We start from the raw sequence: 18402 nt of genomic DNA on the forward strand, positions 1-18402 counted from the left end.
GTATTCTATTCCTTATCAATCGCTCCAACACCTTGACCACAACTGCAGTTATACAGGCTGGCCTATAGTTGGAGACTTCTGTCTTAGAAAAATACTTGTGAAGTGGTAATATTTTGCCCTCTTTCCACTCCATAAGATGCCTACCCACTGCATGACTCATTAAATAACAGGTCAAGGGCATAACCAACTGTGGTGCACATTCCTTAAGCATAAGTGGTGATATGTCATCCATTCCCACAGCCTTATTCACATCTAACCCAACCAACATCTGATACACCTCTGTTTCTTTAACTTCCAATTCTCCAAATACTTGCCTCTCTTCTACATATTGTACCAGATAATTTATACCAGTATTTGCTGTTTTAAGGATACTTGTGACATAAGACTGAATGATAAATACACGTAAACTTACATAAACATGTAAGTTTACGTGCATTTATCATTTTATACCAGTATGATATACGCTGATAAAGTACTTGTTCGGTAATTCCACTATATCCTTTGCAGCTGTTAGTCTGCTGCCATGACTATCCACCAATGTTAGTCTGCCATAATTATTCTTCCTCTTGCTTGTTATGTAACGGAAAAATTCCCTCGAGTTAACTTTGGCCTGACCAGCCAATCTCCTCTCATACTGCACCTTTTCTTCCTTTACCATGCTCGTCACCTTTCTAGCCTGCACCTTCTACTCTTCATGGATCTGATCACCAACAACTGTCTTGTACCTCCTCCATAACATTTTCTTTTCCAGCACAGCTTGCTTGATTTCACTGTTCATCCATTTCACTCCCACTCTATTAACTCGCTTAACCCTCGGTATGCAGTCACATACTGACTTTATCAGATACTGCCTTATGAGTTTCCATGCATTTTCAACATCTTTTCCACTCAGCTACCTAACGTACTCATGCTAACTGACTATAGAGCTTCCTATAATCACCTGCTTTATACTTCCACGTGCATAAATTTTTGGCAGTGACCTTTTCTTGTTTCATCACTCTCACCAACTGGCAGTAGTGTCAACATCTCATTAACTACATCTTGCGAAGTTATCACCAAATTCAAAACATTAAAGCCTCTAGTTGCTTCAATCATATGCTGCTTAAGATACTTATCTCTCAGAAACTTCACAAACGCGCTCTCCCTGTTCCCATACACTATCTCTTCCTTCCAGTCTATATTCCTGTAATTAAAGTGTCACATCAGGATCATCATCTTTTTACAAGCCCAACTAATTTGCTATACATTTCACAATCAGTATTCTCTACATTCCCTGGCCTATAACAGCACAGCATCTTATTCAGATATACTTACCTGTTTATTTCAACTTCGCACCACACAGATTCAAAATCTGTGCATGCGTCATCAAATTCCACACTTTGCAGACACAATTCCTCTGCGATTATTAACACCACCCCCTAATCTTTTCACATCTCTATCCTTCCATAAAATTATACATCCTTCTAATTCTATTCCCAACCTCACATCCTCCTCAGACAATCAAGTTTCACTTATTCCAATTACATTTAGGCATATAGTCTCAATCACCGCGACAAACTAAGCTCTCTTGTTTCTAATACTTCTTGCATTTGTGTACAAACATAACAATCGCTGTGTGTGAAGCCATCCTACCAGCACCAACATTCTCTATTCTAACTGATATACTACACCTCTCTCTTCGGTGTGACCACTCCCATTTCCCTGATCCTGATTGCAATTTCCATTCTTACCTGTCTCAACCACATCTTCAACCTCATATCCATCTTCTTCCTGCTGTACAATCTGTTGATGTGTGTGTGTCTATCCTTTTCCACAGGTAGACTCTGATCATTTGCTCCATTAACTTCTCAGAAAACATTATCCTTTCTAAATGTCCAACACCAAACCCATTTAAGTGTAATCCATCAGGTTTATACCATTTGAACTTCCCTTCAAATTCACTCCACAGATTTACAAATTGAACCCACCCTTTTGCCTCACACAACTCAGCCTGCTTACTATTCATCATCTCTGCTCTTCTTCTCAATTCACTGTTATCATATCTGGGCAACATGCCTATGACTTTCCCAACAACACTATTCTTCTTTACCTGCTGCAACAACTTCCTCAAGTTTCTTTCAACATTCTTCTTCTCCCCAACTAGGTCTTTGTGCCCATTACTACTACTAATTTTGATGCCTGATATTTCCTTTTCTGCAACACATTAGTTATTTGCTTTATTGTTCCACCAGTAAAGCAAGTTTTGTGCACTTTATTAGTAGTCACACCTATAATGATCGAGTCGCCATACACTGATATCCGATTATTCTTTCTTTCTTTATAACATTAATTTCCTCCTTCTCATCAGCCAATCTCTCCTTTAGCTGTTTAATATACTCTTCTAGTTTCATTTTGCTTTTCAATGTCATTAACTATTACCAATGTTCTTCTACTATGGTCCCAATATTTGCTCCCATTTCTAATCACTCTGATCTATCCATACACTTTTCACATAAGTTAACACTTTCCTTCTTCTCGTTTACCCAAACAGTCCACAGATCTTTCATATTTTTCAAAGCCAGATTTTTGCACAGAAGCCTTCCATGCAACTGATGTACATTTGTTTATGGACACCATCTTTAGAAGCTGAAGTAGTACAACAAACAAGTAGCAAAACACAATATAAACAACAAAAAAATTTCAACAACACCACTGAAGGACACTTGTATCCAAACTGAAAAGAATGCAGACAATTGGTGATGAAGGCTACACTATAAACTAATTAAAAACATTATTTTTTTTTATCACTGCTCAAAACTACCGCTACGCTCACTTGCAACTAGCACCACCCTTATGGCAGCAGATGTATTTCTTCTATTCTTCAAGGCAGATGTTAGTAGATCTGCCAGTTTGATGATAATATGATAAGCTTCAAGAGCAAGAAACTTATAAACACTTGGAGGGGGGGGGGAGAGCAGATCCTTAGGAAAGTGGATAAGGGTAGTAGCCCGCTTCAGTAGAGATTTTTAAAAGGAGTGCACAGATGGTATTTCTTTAAAGTTCTGGCTATTTTTTCTGTTTCAGGCTATTATTATTATTTTTATCATTATATTATCTTACTATATTATTTTGTTATTTAAGACTTTACGTTCACCCTTTGTTATTGCTCTGCTCTAACTTATCCAATGTAGTGCCAGCATGCATATATCATTTGTATATTATTGCAATTTGACTGTAATAACAGACTGTACCCCTCAAGTGAAGAAGATAAAGCAATTAGGAGTCATATGGATGACAAAAGGAATGAGAGGTTGGCTCAGGTTAGGAAAGTATAATAACTTTAGTTCAATCCTTTATCTAAGTGTGAGCAAACAAAGTTTGCACCTGAAAGTATCTTCAGGACTGGGGTAAGGTGATACAACACCAGGACAACTCGTTGCAAAGGTGTAGCAAGCAACCAACACTCCTGTCTCATTATCTCCTTTAATGCAAAACACATCTCCTTGCAGATATGTCTAATGTTATGCATTAAGGGAAGGGCCACTACCCAGACTAGTTTCAACCTTTATTGAGGTCGAAACTAGTCTGGGTTTGCAACGAGTTGCCCTGGTGTTGTATCACCTTACTCCAGTCCTGAAGATACTTTCAGGTGCAAACTTTGTTTGCTCACACTTGGATAAAGGATTAAACTAAATTTATTATACTCTAACCAAGAGAAAAATAAACTTTCAACATCTTTCTCTAAATCCAGAGTAATTTATTAAAAAAGGGTGGCACACCATTTGGCAACTCCTATAGGTAGAGATGACCTGCGAATGCTTCTGCCTGGTATCTCAGCTTGGGCCTGGCTCCCACTGAAGAGACCTTATTTGCCAAGAAAAGAGAGCTCCAGTTCCAGTTCAAAGAAGAAAGAACCTGTGCCTTCCAGTCCAAAAGAGGATCCAGTTCCTGCGGCCCGAAGAGAGAGCTCCATGCTCACTTTCTACAGAAGTACCTCGGCGTTGGTAAGACCTTTTTTCTTATTATTGGCTCTTTTACCCATTCCTTCTGCTATCTCTTCGCTTGTTGTGAGGGACACCGGGTGTTCCCCGACTTTGCCCTCCTTTACCTCCCCCCCCTTCTATAGCCAGTAGTTAGGTCTTCCCCCAACAATGCCGTTATTCTTACCCAGAACTAGAACGCTTGGCATCGAAGTCAAGCGGCTCCCAGATGAGCGGACGTTAGTGAAAGCTCTGATTGATACAGTAGGGGCAGAAAACACATACGGTTTCACACTATACTCAAAAGAAAGATTCCAAATTGTAGTCAAAAATGACCAAACAAGAAGCAAATTATTAGAGGGTTTCCCTTGTGCGGGACAAATGATCAAACCTTATTTAATAGGGAGTTTACGGAAAACGTTAAGAATAACTAGATTTCCCTTGGAATACCTGGAGAATAAAGACAACGTCAAAAAATTTTTTAGCCAATGGGGCGATATTATTAGTATCAAAGCATTTGAACATGCTTATTACAAAGGCTGGAAAACAGGCGACGTTGAAATACAGATGGATATGAAAAAGGAAGTTCCCAACTTCATTTTAGTGGGCCAAACAAGGGTCATGGTTAACTACCCGGGTGTTAAAAGATTGTGTTTCCGATGTAACTCTGAGGGTCACCTAGGGGCAGAATGCCCAAAACTACAGTGCAGAAATTGCAAATCAACAGAGCACAAAATAGTAAACTGCACAGAAGCTTGTCTTAAATGTGGGGACTTGACCCATAAAGTGGACATGTGCTCGCACAGAACACTCTCAGAAGCAGCCGGAGGGACCATAATACCAATCAGGGCTATACCCCTTGGTACACCTGAGGTATCATCAGGGAGTGATTTTCCAGAGCTCTGGCAACAGACCGAAAAAGAAACACTAGCAGAAAACACAACCGCCATGAAACCCGTAACGGGTAAGACACCCAGGGCAAACTGCCACATCAAGGAAATAACAGCCAACTTCGAAACCCGCAGCAAAGAGGAAGAAGTCGTAACAACCAGCGCCCCAATAAAGCGCACAAGAGAGGCAGAAACAGAAGAGGCAAAAAAGGCTAAACAAAACAGCCTACTCTCGTCAGAAGATGAAATGGACAACATCCAAACTACAAGCCAACGCGAAGGCATCCAGCCCCTTGAGGAGGCGGTAACAAAGACAGGAAACCTATCCCCAGTAGCAGACCAACTTGCAGAACCCCATTCACATATCTGCAGCACGGACATTTATAGCATCACAGAAATGGAATTTCAAAACGACCTCGTTATGGATATTCCAAACAGCTCCGATAGTGAATCACAGGTGGAACATGTAGAGCAACAAACAGACAACCCCCCCCCCCCTTCCTCCAAATACCAACATGGATTTTAAAATTGCCACTTTAAACACCAACGGTTTACGCAACCCCTTCGCACAAAGCACTGTCTGGAAGCTAATGTTAAGGTACAAAATTAATATCCTCCTGATTCAAGAAACCCATTTTTATAAGCATTGGGACGTGGAGAACTTCTCGAGACGCTACCCAGTCATCAGCTACTGGTGCTTTGGGGATGCTCACTCGCGAGGGGTGGGGATACTAATTCGCCCCCCAATCGCGGGGGGTTCTTCAACATCCAGAAGGACGCCATGGGACGTCTAATAACGGTAGACTGGAAGTACGGTGGCCATACCATCCGGCTTGTTGCAGTATACGCCCCGAACAGCCCATACCACAGAAGCGGTTTCTTCTCTGCCCTTGAAAACTACATCTTGGGAGCAGAACACCTAATAGTAGCCGGGGACTGGAATTGTGTGGACAAAGTAGGCGGGAATGCAAACTCCGGAACCGCTGCTCTAAAAAGATGCTATGTAAATTTTGATCTCGTCGATGTCTGGAGGAGGAATAACCCATCGAAGGTAGAAACAACGTGGTGCTGCGGCCAGATATCGACGACTAGATAGGGCGTACGTGTCCCAAAACTTGGAACAGTATGTTCAAAGGACACGTCACGTCACACCACAGCACACAACATGTCAACAGACCACAAATTGGTCATTTTAAAAATTACACTCCCAGAGATTATGGAAACAGCCAGAGGTCCTCGGAGGCTTCCTCCTACCTTTCCCAGTCTTTTTAGAGACCAGCTACAGAAACTCTGTGATGAATGGACAAACATCAACTGGGAGTGGGAAAACTGGCTGCACTTTAAGTGGCAGGCTAAGGAACTGTTTCAAAAATGTGGGTGCGAAAGGGTCTACCAACAATGTAAATGGCTGAGGGATCTCTACAGGGAACTCGGCTGGTACCGGTCAAGCGAACGGAGCGGAGTTCCCTGCGGACATCTTATCAGACAGGTAGAAATAGAGCTGCAGCAAGAGCGGCAGAGTAGAGTCGATGACCTCGACTTTCGCACGAGACTCTATCTCAGAAATTTGGAAACACCCTCCGCCGCATTCTACAATCAACAACGGGTGGCAGCAAACGATGAAAGAACGATTTACCAGATCGAGGAGAAAGGCCAGATTCTAAATTCAACCCATGAAATACTCCGTCACTTTCACCAGCAGTATCTCGGCATCTTCGCTGACCAGCAGGGCATGGATGACTTCAATGAATGGGACGTCAAACGTTTTCCCGAGCATCTTAGCGCCCTGCATGACAGGCCGATAACTGCAGCTGAAATAAAAGCCACGTGCAAAACGATGAAGACAAAAAAGACCCCAGGGCCAGACGGACTGGGGATAGAATTCTATAGATCTATCTGGGACCTTGTACTGCCAGCACTAGTAAAGATCTTTAACGAATACCTCACTTTGGGAAACATCCCCGAGGAACTTGCTAAGAGCTATACAATCTTTATCCCCAAAAAAGACCGAGATCGGACCTTGTCAAATAACTGGCGTCCCATCTCCTTAACTAACCTAGACTATAAACTTTTCGCAAAAATTATCTGTACACGCATTAAGTGCGGAATAGAAAACATAATAACAAGTTCACAGGTCTATGGAATCCCAGGTAGATCTATGGAATTTAATCTCTTCCTGCTAAGAGACCTAATCAGACTGGCCAAGGAAAAAAAATACCCCCTGGCACTTCTCTCCACCGACCTGGAAAAAGCGTTCGACAGCGTCAGCCACACGTACTTACAGGACACCCTAAAAAAAGTAGGCATAGGCCCGAGACTTCGGCGTACAATTAAACATATGTACGCGGGGGCCTCGAAACAACTGTCTATTAACGGGTTTCTGACAGAACCAATCCGTATAAAGAGAGGGGTTAGGCAAGGCTGCCCACTAAGCCCCCTTCTCTTTTTCCTAGCATTAGAACCCGTCATCAAAAGAATAGAGAACACCCCTGCAATTAATGGTATTCCACTGCCCCAAGTTTCCAAACAGTGCAAAATAGTAGCATATGCAGATAATGTAGTGGCCACACTCAGAGACTCTGAGTCTATCTGCATCTATCTTGACATACTGCAAAACTTCAGTATAGTCAGTGGTCTCCGAGTTAATGCACAAAAAACCAAAATCAAAAATTTTGGAAATTTCCATAACACCGGACTTCCCTACGGTTTAGCGCTGCATACACAGCCGCTAACAATACTAGGAGTTCCCTTTTCTGAGTCGCTAGCTTTACCAGTTAAAAAATTACAGGAAATAAGTACAGAAAAGATAAGTCTATTCAAACCGACCTTTTTCTCCTTTTATGGCAGAGCCACAGTGATAAAAACAATCATTACCCCAATGCTGATGCACACAATCAATATCACAGGCATCACACTGCTACAAGAAAACCAATTATCCAAAAAACTCATAGATTTCTTCTGGAATGAAAAAAAACATGAGGTTAAAAAACAATACCTGCAACTAAAACATGAAGAAGGGGGGGTACGCTCTGCCTGATCTCAAAAGCTTGCTTTATGCAAATACATTCAAAACCGTACGGAAGGACTTAAACTCAAATCATATTTCAGGCCTCCTAATTAGATATTTTATAGGACTTTTCCTCCCCCTCTTTGGAACCACGGACTATGCTGGACCCCGTGCAAGGGTTGTGCCCAAGTGGTACCGCACACTAGTAAAATCACTCGCAGTACTTAGAGACAAAGGAACAGAAATCCTCACACACAAACCGAAAGTATACTGGGATTTCTTCCAACTCTCCAGGCGTGATACACCAAACCTCGGGACAAACAATGAAATTCTCTTTAAAAACATCAAGAATAGCTGGGGACAGCCTTTTCATCGGGATCTGGCCTGGCGAATAGCTTATGGGCAGCTCCCGGTGAAACAGGTTAAATCTAGGTACGTACCCAGTCCGTGCGATCCCTTTTGTGATGGCTGCCGGGGCGTGGAAACGGTGGAGCATTTCTTTTATTTTTGCCCACCAGCCCAACACGTCTGGCAAAGACTGAGCACAGCACTGGGAATCCCGATGCTATCACTAGAAGAGGTCATACACCTGCAATTCCCGCCACCAGTCAACAAGACCCAAAAATTCGCCATTTTTTTAATTAACGTCTTAAAGTATCACATCTGGAAGGTACGGAAAAAATCCCAGGTACGGGACGCAAATTGAATGTACGCAGGAATAAGGAAAGGTTTCTTTTTTTATCTTCCTAAATTTCTTGCGCAAGAGAGACATCTACTAGGCGACTTTAAATTTGTGAACAAATACTGCAAACCACCGAAAATATGCTTTCTTATACAGGGACGCATCAAGCCCTGTATATTTCTTTAGTATCTCCAAAACTCCACCTAACTCTCCTTAGGAAAAGTAACAACCACTCTGTTCTTCCTCGCCACAAAGCTTTCGCTGGCACGGTTTCCTTTACTCCAAATAAGGGGGGTAGATCTGAGAACCCGGGCTGCGAAGGCTTACTGCGAGGCGGTGCTGCTCCTTGTGAGCGGCATCTCCCGGGCCAGTCTTCTACCCCATTCTAAGTCCCAGTGGTACCAGGTCTGCAAGTTCCTTATTTTGTTCCCTTTCAGTTCAACTGACCGGACCTTAAGTCCTTTGATTTTTATGTAATTTAAAAATAAAAAAAGTTCTAACTGAAATTATTGTTTTCAAAACAGGTCAATGGTTCTCCTTCACAGATAACTGACGAAATTATTAAGGATAAATTTATAAGTGAACTATTAGTCAAAATTTTTATGGTTAAATTTTCTTTTTTTTTTTAACAGATAAATTGAGAATATGTGTCACAGACCAATTAGCCATATAAGGCTAAACAGGTTGACTGAGGCCTCTTTTACCTCCTACTATCCTACTCTATCTTTCATTATTCTCCTCTCTTACTGTTTGCTGACCCTCAGCATGCTTTATTCTCCAAAGGTCGATGATGAGAGACATGAACTCCCATTCGACCTCAATAAAGGTCGAAACTAGTCTGGGTAGTGGCCCTTCCCTTAATGCATAACATTAGACATATCCGCAAGGAGATGTGCTTTGCATTAAAGGAGATACTGAGACAGGAGTGTTGGTAGCTTGCTACACCTTTGCAATGAGTTGCCCTGGTGTTGTATCACCTTACCCCTGTCCTGAAGATACTTTCAGGTGCAAACTTTGTTTGCTCACACTTGGATAAAGGATTAAACTAAATTTATTATACTCTAACCAAGTGAAAAATAAACTTTCAACAGGTTAGGAAAGTGACTAGTATTGTAAGGAGAGAAAAATTAGAATATAAGAAGAGACCAACACTGCAAAGGAGAATATTAAGGAGTTTTCACTATGTGGCAAGTAAGAAGAAAAATCATTGTGGTCGGATTATCTTGCTGGATGCAGATGGGACTCAAGTGACCAATGCAGATGTCATAGTTGAGTTATTTCATCATCATCATCATCAAATTCCTGCCATGTACCCTCAAGGGGTGTACAGGATATGACAGTACTACATGAAAAAAATTACATCATTACTAACTTCCTATCTACAATTTTCCTCCAAATCAGTCTGTTACTTGTCAAGACTCCAACATTATCAGATCTTATATTTCTATCGTCTAAGGCACTTTGTACCGTATCAATCCACCTATATCTTGGTCTTCCTCTGGGTGGTTTTCCTGCCAACCTGGCAGAGAAAACTTGTTTTGCTAATCTTTCCTCTCCCATTCTATTTAAGTGACCATACCACCTGAGATTAGCTCTGCTAACGCATTCCTCGATGCTGCCAATGTCAAGTTGTTTCCTAATATCCTCATTTTTAATATGATATTGCCATTGATGCCATCTGTTCACCCCCTAATCTTTCTCAGGACTCTCATATCCGCAGTCTCTAGTCTTTGGTCAAGTGTTTTACTTCTGACCCAGCTCTCAGATCCATAAGTTAAAACTGGTTTGAACACTGTCTTGTATACAGCTAATTCAGTGTTCCGACTAATTTCTCTCTTATTCCATATGAATTTATTCAATTGACTTCCCACCATACCAGCTTTGCTGATTCTGTTGTCTATTTCTATATTTAATTTACCATCTTCAGTAAAAATCATGCCTAAAGTAGCTGAAATGTTTTACTGGTTCCACAGGTTCTCCATTCAAACACAGTTGACATTTTCAATGATTCTGCCTATTTTCATTGTCTTTGTCTTTTTATTGCTGACCTTCATACCATATCTATTACAACAGTTATTCAATTTAGTCAGAGAATCTTGCAGACTTGTAGCGGATTTATTTAGAAGTATAACATCATCCGCATAAAGCAAAGAGCTGACATTAACATCTCCAATTTTGATTTCAGGTTTAATACCACTTTCCTTCATAATGTGATCCATATAGATAATGAATAACAGAGGGGATAATGTACATCCTTGTCTCACACCAGATTTAACATTAAACCATCTTCCTGTACTTCCTTTAATTCTAACTGCTGACTTACAAATCAAATAAAGACTAAGTATTGCTTGATATAATGCCCCACTGACACCATATAACTACAGCGTATTGAATAGCTTCTCTCTTAGCACCTTGTCATATGCCTTTTCCAAATCGACAAAACTTAAATACATATCTTTGTTATATTCCCATGCTTTCTCGACTATTTGTCGTAAAGTGAAGATCTGATCCTGACAGCCTCTATTTGGCCTGAATCCAGCTTGTTCTTCACCAAGCTTTTCTTCCACAATTCTTCTCAACCGTTTCTCAAGTATACTTGCATAGATCTTGCCAGGAACACTCAGTAGGGAAATACCTCTGTAATTCTCACATTCAGTTTTATTTCCCTTTTTATATATGGGTACTATGAGAGCTCTAATCCAATCATCGGGAATTCGTCCCTCTGTCTAGACTTTCTGAACTATGCAGTGCAGCCACTGTAAGACTTTTATACCACCATACTTCAGCATTTCTGGTCAAATATCATCTACTCCTGCTGCCTTTCCACTTTTCAAGCCTTTGATGGCTTTTTCTACTTCAAGTATGGATATGTATTCCTGACTGCATGCCTGGTCAGCGTTTTTTATCACTGTGCTGTCATCACTGCTTGTTTCATTTAGCAGTTTTTCAAAGTAATTACTCCATACTTCAAGGATATCTTTTTCTCCCGTTTTTCATGTCACCTTTATCATTTCCAACTCCTTTTACAGCACTCTTTCCTCTATTCCTAAGCTTCTTCAACAACCTCCAGAATATTTTGCCACCTTCTTGATATTTATTTTCTATATTCTTGCCAAAGTCATCCCATGACTTTTGTTTAGCTAGTTTTACACACTGTTTAGCTTTCTTACATATGTCTCTGTATTCTGTAAGAGTAAAAGCTGACTTATTTGCCAGGAACTTTTGATATGCTTTCTTCTTTTCCTTCACTGCCTCTTTAACTTCCTGTGTCCACCAGGGAGTTCTGATTTTTTTATCCTTGCACACAATCTCACCACATGCTTCTCTGGCAGAATCAATCAATGTTTTCTTCAGAGTTTGCCATTGAATCTCCAAGGTTTGATTCCTGTTCTCAAACTCTTTCATTTTCTTTTCAATAATCTCTCTGTATTTTAGTCTACAGTTCACATCTGAGAGCTGCTCAACTTTTATTCGCTTTAAAACTTTCTTACATGTTATTCTTTTCAATATGAAATTCAATTTTATCCTGCTCAAGACTAAATAGTGATCGCTTCCAATTTCAAATCCTCTGTACACTCTGGTGTCCTGCACCAAGGAGAAAACATCGCTATCAACAATATCATAGTCAAATAGACTTTTCTTATTCCTAGCCTCTTCTCTCCATGTGAATTTGTGCACATTTTTATGTTGGAACATGGTGTTAGTAATAACCAGTCCATGTCCTGAGCAGAAATCCAACAGATATTTGCCATTATTATTAGCTTTGCTCTTTTCTCCAAATTTTCCCAAAACATTTTTGTATGTCTCATCTCACAATCATTTCCTACTCTGCTATTTAGATCGCCAACAAGCACCAACTTTTCCTTTTTTACTGTGTTAGTTGCTTTTTCTAAAGCGTCAAAAAATTCCTCCACTTCTATCTTATTAGAACCTTCTGTGTGACCATAGGCACAAATAAGTCTCATTGTCCAGTTCCCCATTCTCATATTTGCCCACATTACTCTACTTGAGACTGACTGCCATTCAAGAAGATTAGCCTCGTATTTTGTGTTGAATACTATGGCTACTCCTTCTTTTCCTTGATTGTTATTGCCTGAATATAACATTTTGTATTTATTGCTCAGAAAGATCTCACCAGTTTTGGTCTTTTTTGTTTCAGTCACCCCTATTATGTCGATCTGGTACTTATCTGATTCCTCAGCTAGCTCCATTTCTTTGCTATTCAGGCTTCTTACGTTGATAGTACCGATCTTTAACTCTGGGGATGTTGAGTTGGGGTTTGTTTTCAGATTTGTTCCAGTAGCTGACTTTTCGCTGTTCGCCCTGGTTCCCTGGCGAAAACAACGGGGGCCTTGTTTAACCGGGCGACGCCCCAGCCGGCATGAAATTTTGTCATGTTGTACCATCATTTTTTATTTTGGTTTAACCAATAAGAATACAATTTGGTCGGCTAAATCCCAAATTGCCAGCCCATCCTCGTTCGTTCAGTATCAAAGTAGATACCAAACAGGGTGCACCACGAGAAGGTGAGGATTGGACATTAGGTCAGAAGCCCTGGTCGGTTCTCCGCATTCCTTTAAAGGCTATGTGGAGGTCTCCTCTCAGTTATACAGCTTTGACCCTTAAGCACCCCCGTTGAGTTATTTAAATGATCATTTTATTAGAATGTTCCATCCTGGCACAGCAGAATTTATTCTTACAGGGATAAGGAGTGATGAAGTGTTAGAAATGAATGAAGAGGATATATTTCAAATACTGACTATGCTAAATGTCAATAAGGCAGGGATACCAGATGGAATTTCACCACGTTTTAAGGGAATGTGCTATGAACATGGCTGTTTAATGAAAGTCTTGAAAAAGAGCAGGTTTCTGGAGAGTAGAGGGTAAGATAATACCACTGCTTAAAGGTAGTGGAAGAATGGAGTTAAAGTTATAGGCATGTTTGTATTTATTGTGTAGTTGATAAGATTTTGGAGAGACTGGTAAGAACTCGTATACAGAATTGGGCAACATTATTTATGCATGTCAGCATGTATTTGTTAAGGGGTGCTCTTGTTTTATTAAGCTAGTTATCTTTTATAACAGAGTAACAAGAGCAGTGGATGAGGGTAAGGCATATTGTTGTCATTTTTTTTTAAACATTGAAGGCATATGACAAGGGACCACATAACAAGTTGATTTTTAATTGATTATGACAAGGGACCACAAAACAAGTTGATTTTTAATTGATTATGACAAGGGACCACATAACAAGTTGATTATTGTTCTGGATACCAGTTTAATGCACTGGATTGGTCACTGGTTCTCTGATAGATATCAGAGAGTTGTACATGTGGAAGCAGTATCAGGGAAGTTATAAGTGAAGTTCCTGCAATATGTCCCAGGCTTAGTACTGGGACATATTGCAAAAGTTGTGAAGACATCTTGGAGAACTGCTGCAATACTGAGAGCATTGAGGCATTAGAGACAAAAGGGTGGTGGAACCATTGTATAAAGCTTTGATCAGCTCACATTTGCATTTTTGTGCTCAGGTCTAGTCCCCAGGATTTGAATGGAATGATGTAACCTTGGAGAATGTATTGAAACAGATAACAAAAATGACATAAGATCTGTACAATGTTGATTATGAGGATAGACTGAGAGCATGCATACTCAAAGCAGAGTTGCCAGATTGGCCATTTCATGGCCAAATTTCAAAAATTTGGCACTTTTTTGAACTCTGGGGCCATGAAAAAATCAGTTTTGCCATTTATGCAAATGTGGCCACTAATTTGGCCATTTTTACAAAGATTTCAAATCATATGCATTATTTACTTAGTTTAATATTGTTATCACATCGGTATCCCTTTACGCAGTGTTTGGTTGGTGGTGACGCGCTTGATAAATTGATTGTTACTGAAAATGTTTGTTCGATGACGTCATAATGAGCTTTTGGTAGCTGGCTTATAGTTTGTTACTATGATTCCCTCAATAACACCAAGCATGCTTGAGCTTCATTCTGTACTTGTATAAAACAAGTACACAAAGCTGTTGTAATAAGTTTCATGGTATAATAAGAACACAGATGGTTAAGAAAAGAACTATTTATTAACTTAAAGCTAATATTTTGCTGGTATTATATCCAGCATCTTCAGAGCACACAACACAAAGTTTGTTACAAATGTAAGACAACCACAATCTGGTGTAACAGTGGGGTTAGAAAACCATACCTTAAATAGTTCAGACCTAATGGTGAGTTTTGATATCACCTCATTATTCACTAATGTACCACTGATTGAAACACTTAACTTACTAAATTCACAATTTCCCCCAGATATATTTCAGCTATTTAAATTCACAGTACAGGCAGGTTATTTTACATGGAAAGGGAAAATATACAAACAATTAGATGGGACAGCTATGGGTTCACCCCTTTCTCCCCCCCCCCCCCCTTAGCCAACTTCTACATTGAACATCTGGAAAAATTAGCTATCAACACAGCCACTCTCAAACCTAGTCTCTGGCTACGCTATGTTGACGATGTGTTTGCTATTTGGCCACATGGCCCAGACACATTAAATACATTTTTAGTGCATCTAAATAGCCAGCACCCTGAAATCCACTTTACAATGGAACTAGAAGCCAATGACTGCCTGCCCTTCTTGGACACACTGATCACACGTCTTCCAGAAGGTTCCTTATCATTTTTGGTTTATAGAAAACCCACACATACAGGGAGATACTTACACAAACAATCACACCATCACCCTTCTCAACAATATGGTATCTTAAAAACACTAACCCATAGAGCTAGAGCAATCTGTTCCAATGATATTGCTCTCACTGCTGAACTTTCTCACCTACGTCAAACCTTCTTAATCAATGGTTATAATCCCCACAAAATAGATAACATACTAAATGTTACCCATAAATCCCCTCTATCTACCACAGAAGACTACAACAAAACCATCACCATCCCATACATTAAAGGCACATCTGAAAAGATATCTAGGGTGCTTAACAAACTCCAACTATGCACGGTATTTAAACCTTATATAAAATTAGCAACTCTCATCCATTCACCTAAGGACAAATGCACTCCTTTATCACATCCAGGTGTCTATGAAGTGCCCTGTTCTTGCCATCAAGCCTACTACGGACAGACAGGAAGAAATGTGGACATCTGCCTCAGTGAACACAAAAAATATATCCGACACTTTCGCTATGGTAAGTCGGGTCTGGCAGACCATGCTTTGGATACCCCTGCACACAGGATCAATTGGAAAGAAACAAAAGTAATGCACAGAAGCTTCTACAAGTCAGAGAGGTTGTTCCTGGAATCAACAGAAGCCTTAAAACATACTCCAAACCTTAACAAGTATGGCTGTATAAATCTACCAAAGATTTGGGAGATAGTCATCCTAAGACCAAATTAATATTTTTTAATTTATATTTTTTCAATTTGAAATTACCTATATGGCGCCATATTAGGACTTTAGTCTTGTGTTGCACGCTGCAATCACTTATACTAGTCCCCACTGTTACACCGGATTGTGGTTGTCTTACATTTGTAACAAACTTTGTGTTGTGTGCTCTGAAGATGCTGGATATAATACCAGCAAAATATTAGCTTTAAGTTAATAAATAGTTATTTTCTTAACCATCTGTGTTCTTATTATACCGTGAAACCTATTACAACATGTCTGATGAACACATAAGCCTATCCATGCGTATAAGTACACAAAACTTCCGCTCACTATTGTTGCTATAAACTTGATCCAGTTCTGTTGATAAAATCAAAGAAATACCAATATAAATCTCCCAGTACATCACAAACAACTGTAGATAAAGTTATCAAATCGTCCATGAATGACCAGAAAAAACAAGCAGAAACAGAACTTAGCCTTGCAATAGCATGTTATTCCTCAATTTGTGCTGAGATCATATTGGTGAAGTAGTTAAGAAACATTGCCAAAATAGTGTTCTTGGTGGCATTAAACTGCACAGAACCAAATGTATTGCAATTATAGAAAATGTAATCGCTGCTTCACTGAAAGAGCAACTGAATCATGATTTAGAAGGTAAAAAGTATGTATTACCTAGTAGTTGATAAAATATTGCAATACAAAAGCATTTGTGCATAGTTCTTTTATTTGTTTCATTGCAAAAAAATCTAATTCACTCAGCTTTCTTGGGTCTTATACCTGTTGTAGAGACAACAGCAGAGGTTTTATTTAATAAAATTTCAGAAGTGTTAGCTTCACATAATCAAACTCTTAAGAACTGTACTGGGTTTGCTGTTGATGGTGCTGCTGCTATGGTTGGAAGTAACAATTCCCTGTGGACTAGGATTAGAAATGAAAATCCAAACTGTATTCAAATGAAGTGCATTTGCCACTCTCTGGCAATTTGTATACAGCATGCATTTTCAAAGCTGCCATCCAATGTTGGATTCATTTTGACTGAAATTCCTGGTCATCTTCAACTGCTGCTCTTTTTAAAGTGATGAATTCAGCAGTGAAGATGAAGGAACGAGATGCACTCCTTCCATTTAAGAAATTGTTCAAGACAAGGTGGTTAGTGAGAGGTAAAGTCTTCAATAATATACTGCTAAATTAGGAAGAATTAATTGCCTACTTCACCTGCTGTGAACAATCTGGAGGTCAGGATACAAGGTATAAAGCATAGTTATTAAAAGAGATGTTACAAGATAGGATGAATTATTTTTATTTTGTATTTGCTACTCCCATCGTTAAAGAGTTCAAAAGGCTTAATGTTTTGTTCCAGCAAACCTATGCTGATCCTTACGATCTTGCCAAAGAACTGCGTGCACACAGAGATAGTCTTTATCAAAGGCTGTACAACGAAGATGGAACGTGCAAAATAGTAGAAAATGTAGACTTTGGAATTAAATTTGATCAAGAAATTAGGATGTACTTGATCAGCTTTAGCACTTCTCCTAATATGGAACAAGAAAATAATAAAATAAAGTCTGTGAAATTTAGGTGTCAAGCCATGCTTCGAGAATCGTTGAATCAAGTGAACAAGCGGCTCCCTGAGTCAGCTGATATATTTAAAGGTCTGTCACTTATAAATCCTACTGTAATTCTAAGCCAAACAGAAAAGGGAAAATTTTCTGATCTGCCATTTTTCCACCTAATAAACGATGTTGATGTAGTAGAAGACCAATACTCTAGAAAAATTAGCCTTGTTGCATGGAATGAAGAAGAAAACTTCAAACAAGATGGGATCCCTAAGGGAGCTTTAGGATTTTGGCAAGCAGTATCCAAACACAATAATTTTAAAGAACTGTCGAATTATGCCCTAACATGCCTTATCGTGCCAGCAAGTAAAGCAGTAGTTGAACAAATTTTTTCTTATGTAACATCTATCAAAACTAAACCCAGAAACAGGATGCAAATTAAACTGCTGGATTCAATTGTAAGAATCCGTTCATTCTTAAGTGATAACAATATGTGCTGCCAAAACTTTAAATGTGCATTTGTAGCATTTCGGGAGTACAACAGCAAAACCCTTTATGACTCGACTGCAGAAAAAGAAGAACAAGATATTCAATATCTTGAGGAAATGCTGTCAAATTAACAGCTGAGTTTGACTGTTAAGTATTTTAATTTTAATTAAAAGTATTTTTGATGATATGTAATCGAATATATAGGCATAATTTATGCACACTTAATTGTTGGTATGTTAATTCACACAATTAACATACCAACAATTAAGTATTAGGCCAAAAATATGGCCAATATCTTTGGCCATATTTTTGGCCTAATACTTTTCCAAAATAGCCATTTTTGGCCATATTTTCTTTAAATTCTGGCCATAAGATGTTGTGTTCATCTGGCAACCCTGCTACAAAGTATGGCA

General features: G+C 39.4%; 1 protein-coding gene across 1 annotated transcript in view; it reads right to left on the reverse strand.

The window, feature by feature from the left end:
• The window catches only part of LOC150108776 (transient receptor potential cation channel subfamily M member 2-like), a 685147-nt gene that overhangs the window by 254526 nt on the left and 412219 nt on the right, over positions 1 to 18402 (reverse strand). The window lies entirely within an intron of this gene.

This window comes from Typopeltis vanoorti, chromosome 2 (genome assembly GCF_054136105.1).
Source record: "Typopeltis vanoorti isolate ZY-2024b chromosome 2, IOZ_Tvanoo_1.0, whole genome shotgun sequence".
Lineage (NCBI taxonomy): Eukaryota > Metazoa > Arthropoda > Arachnida > Uropygi > Thelyphonidae > Typopeltis > Typopeltis vanoorti.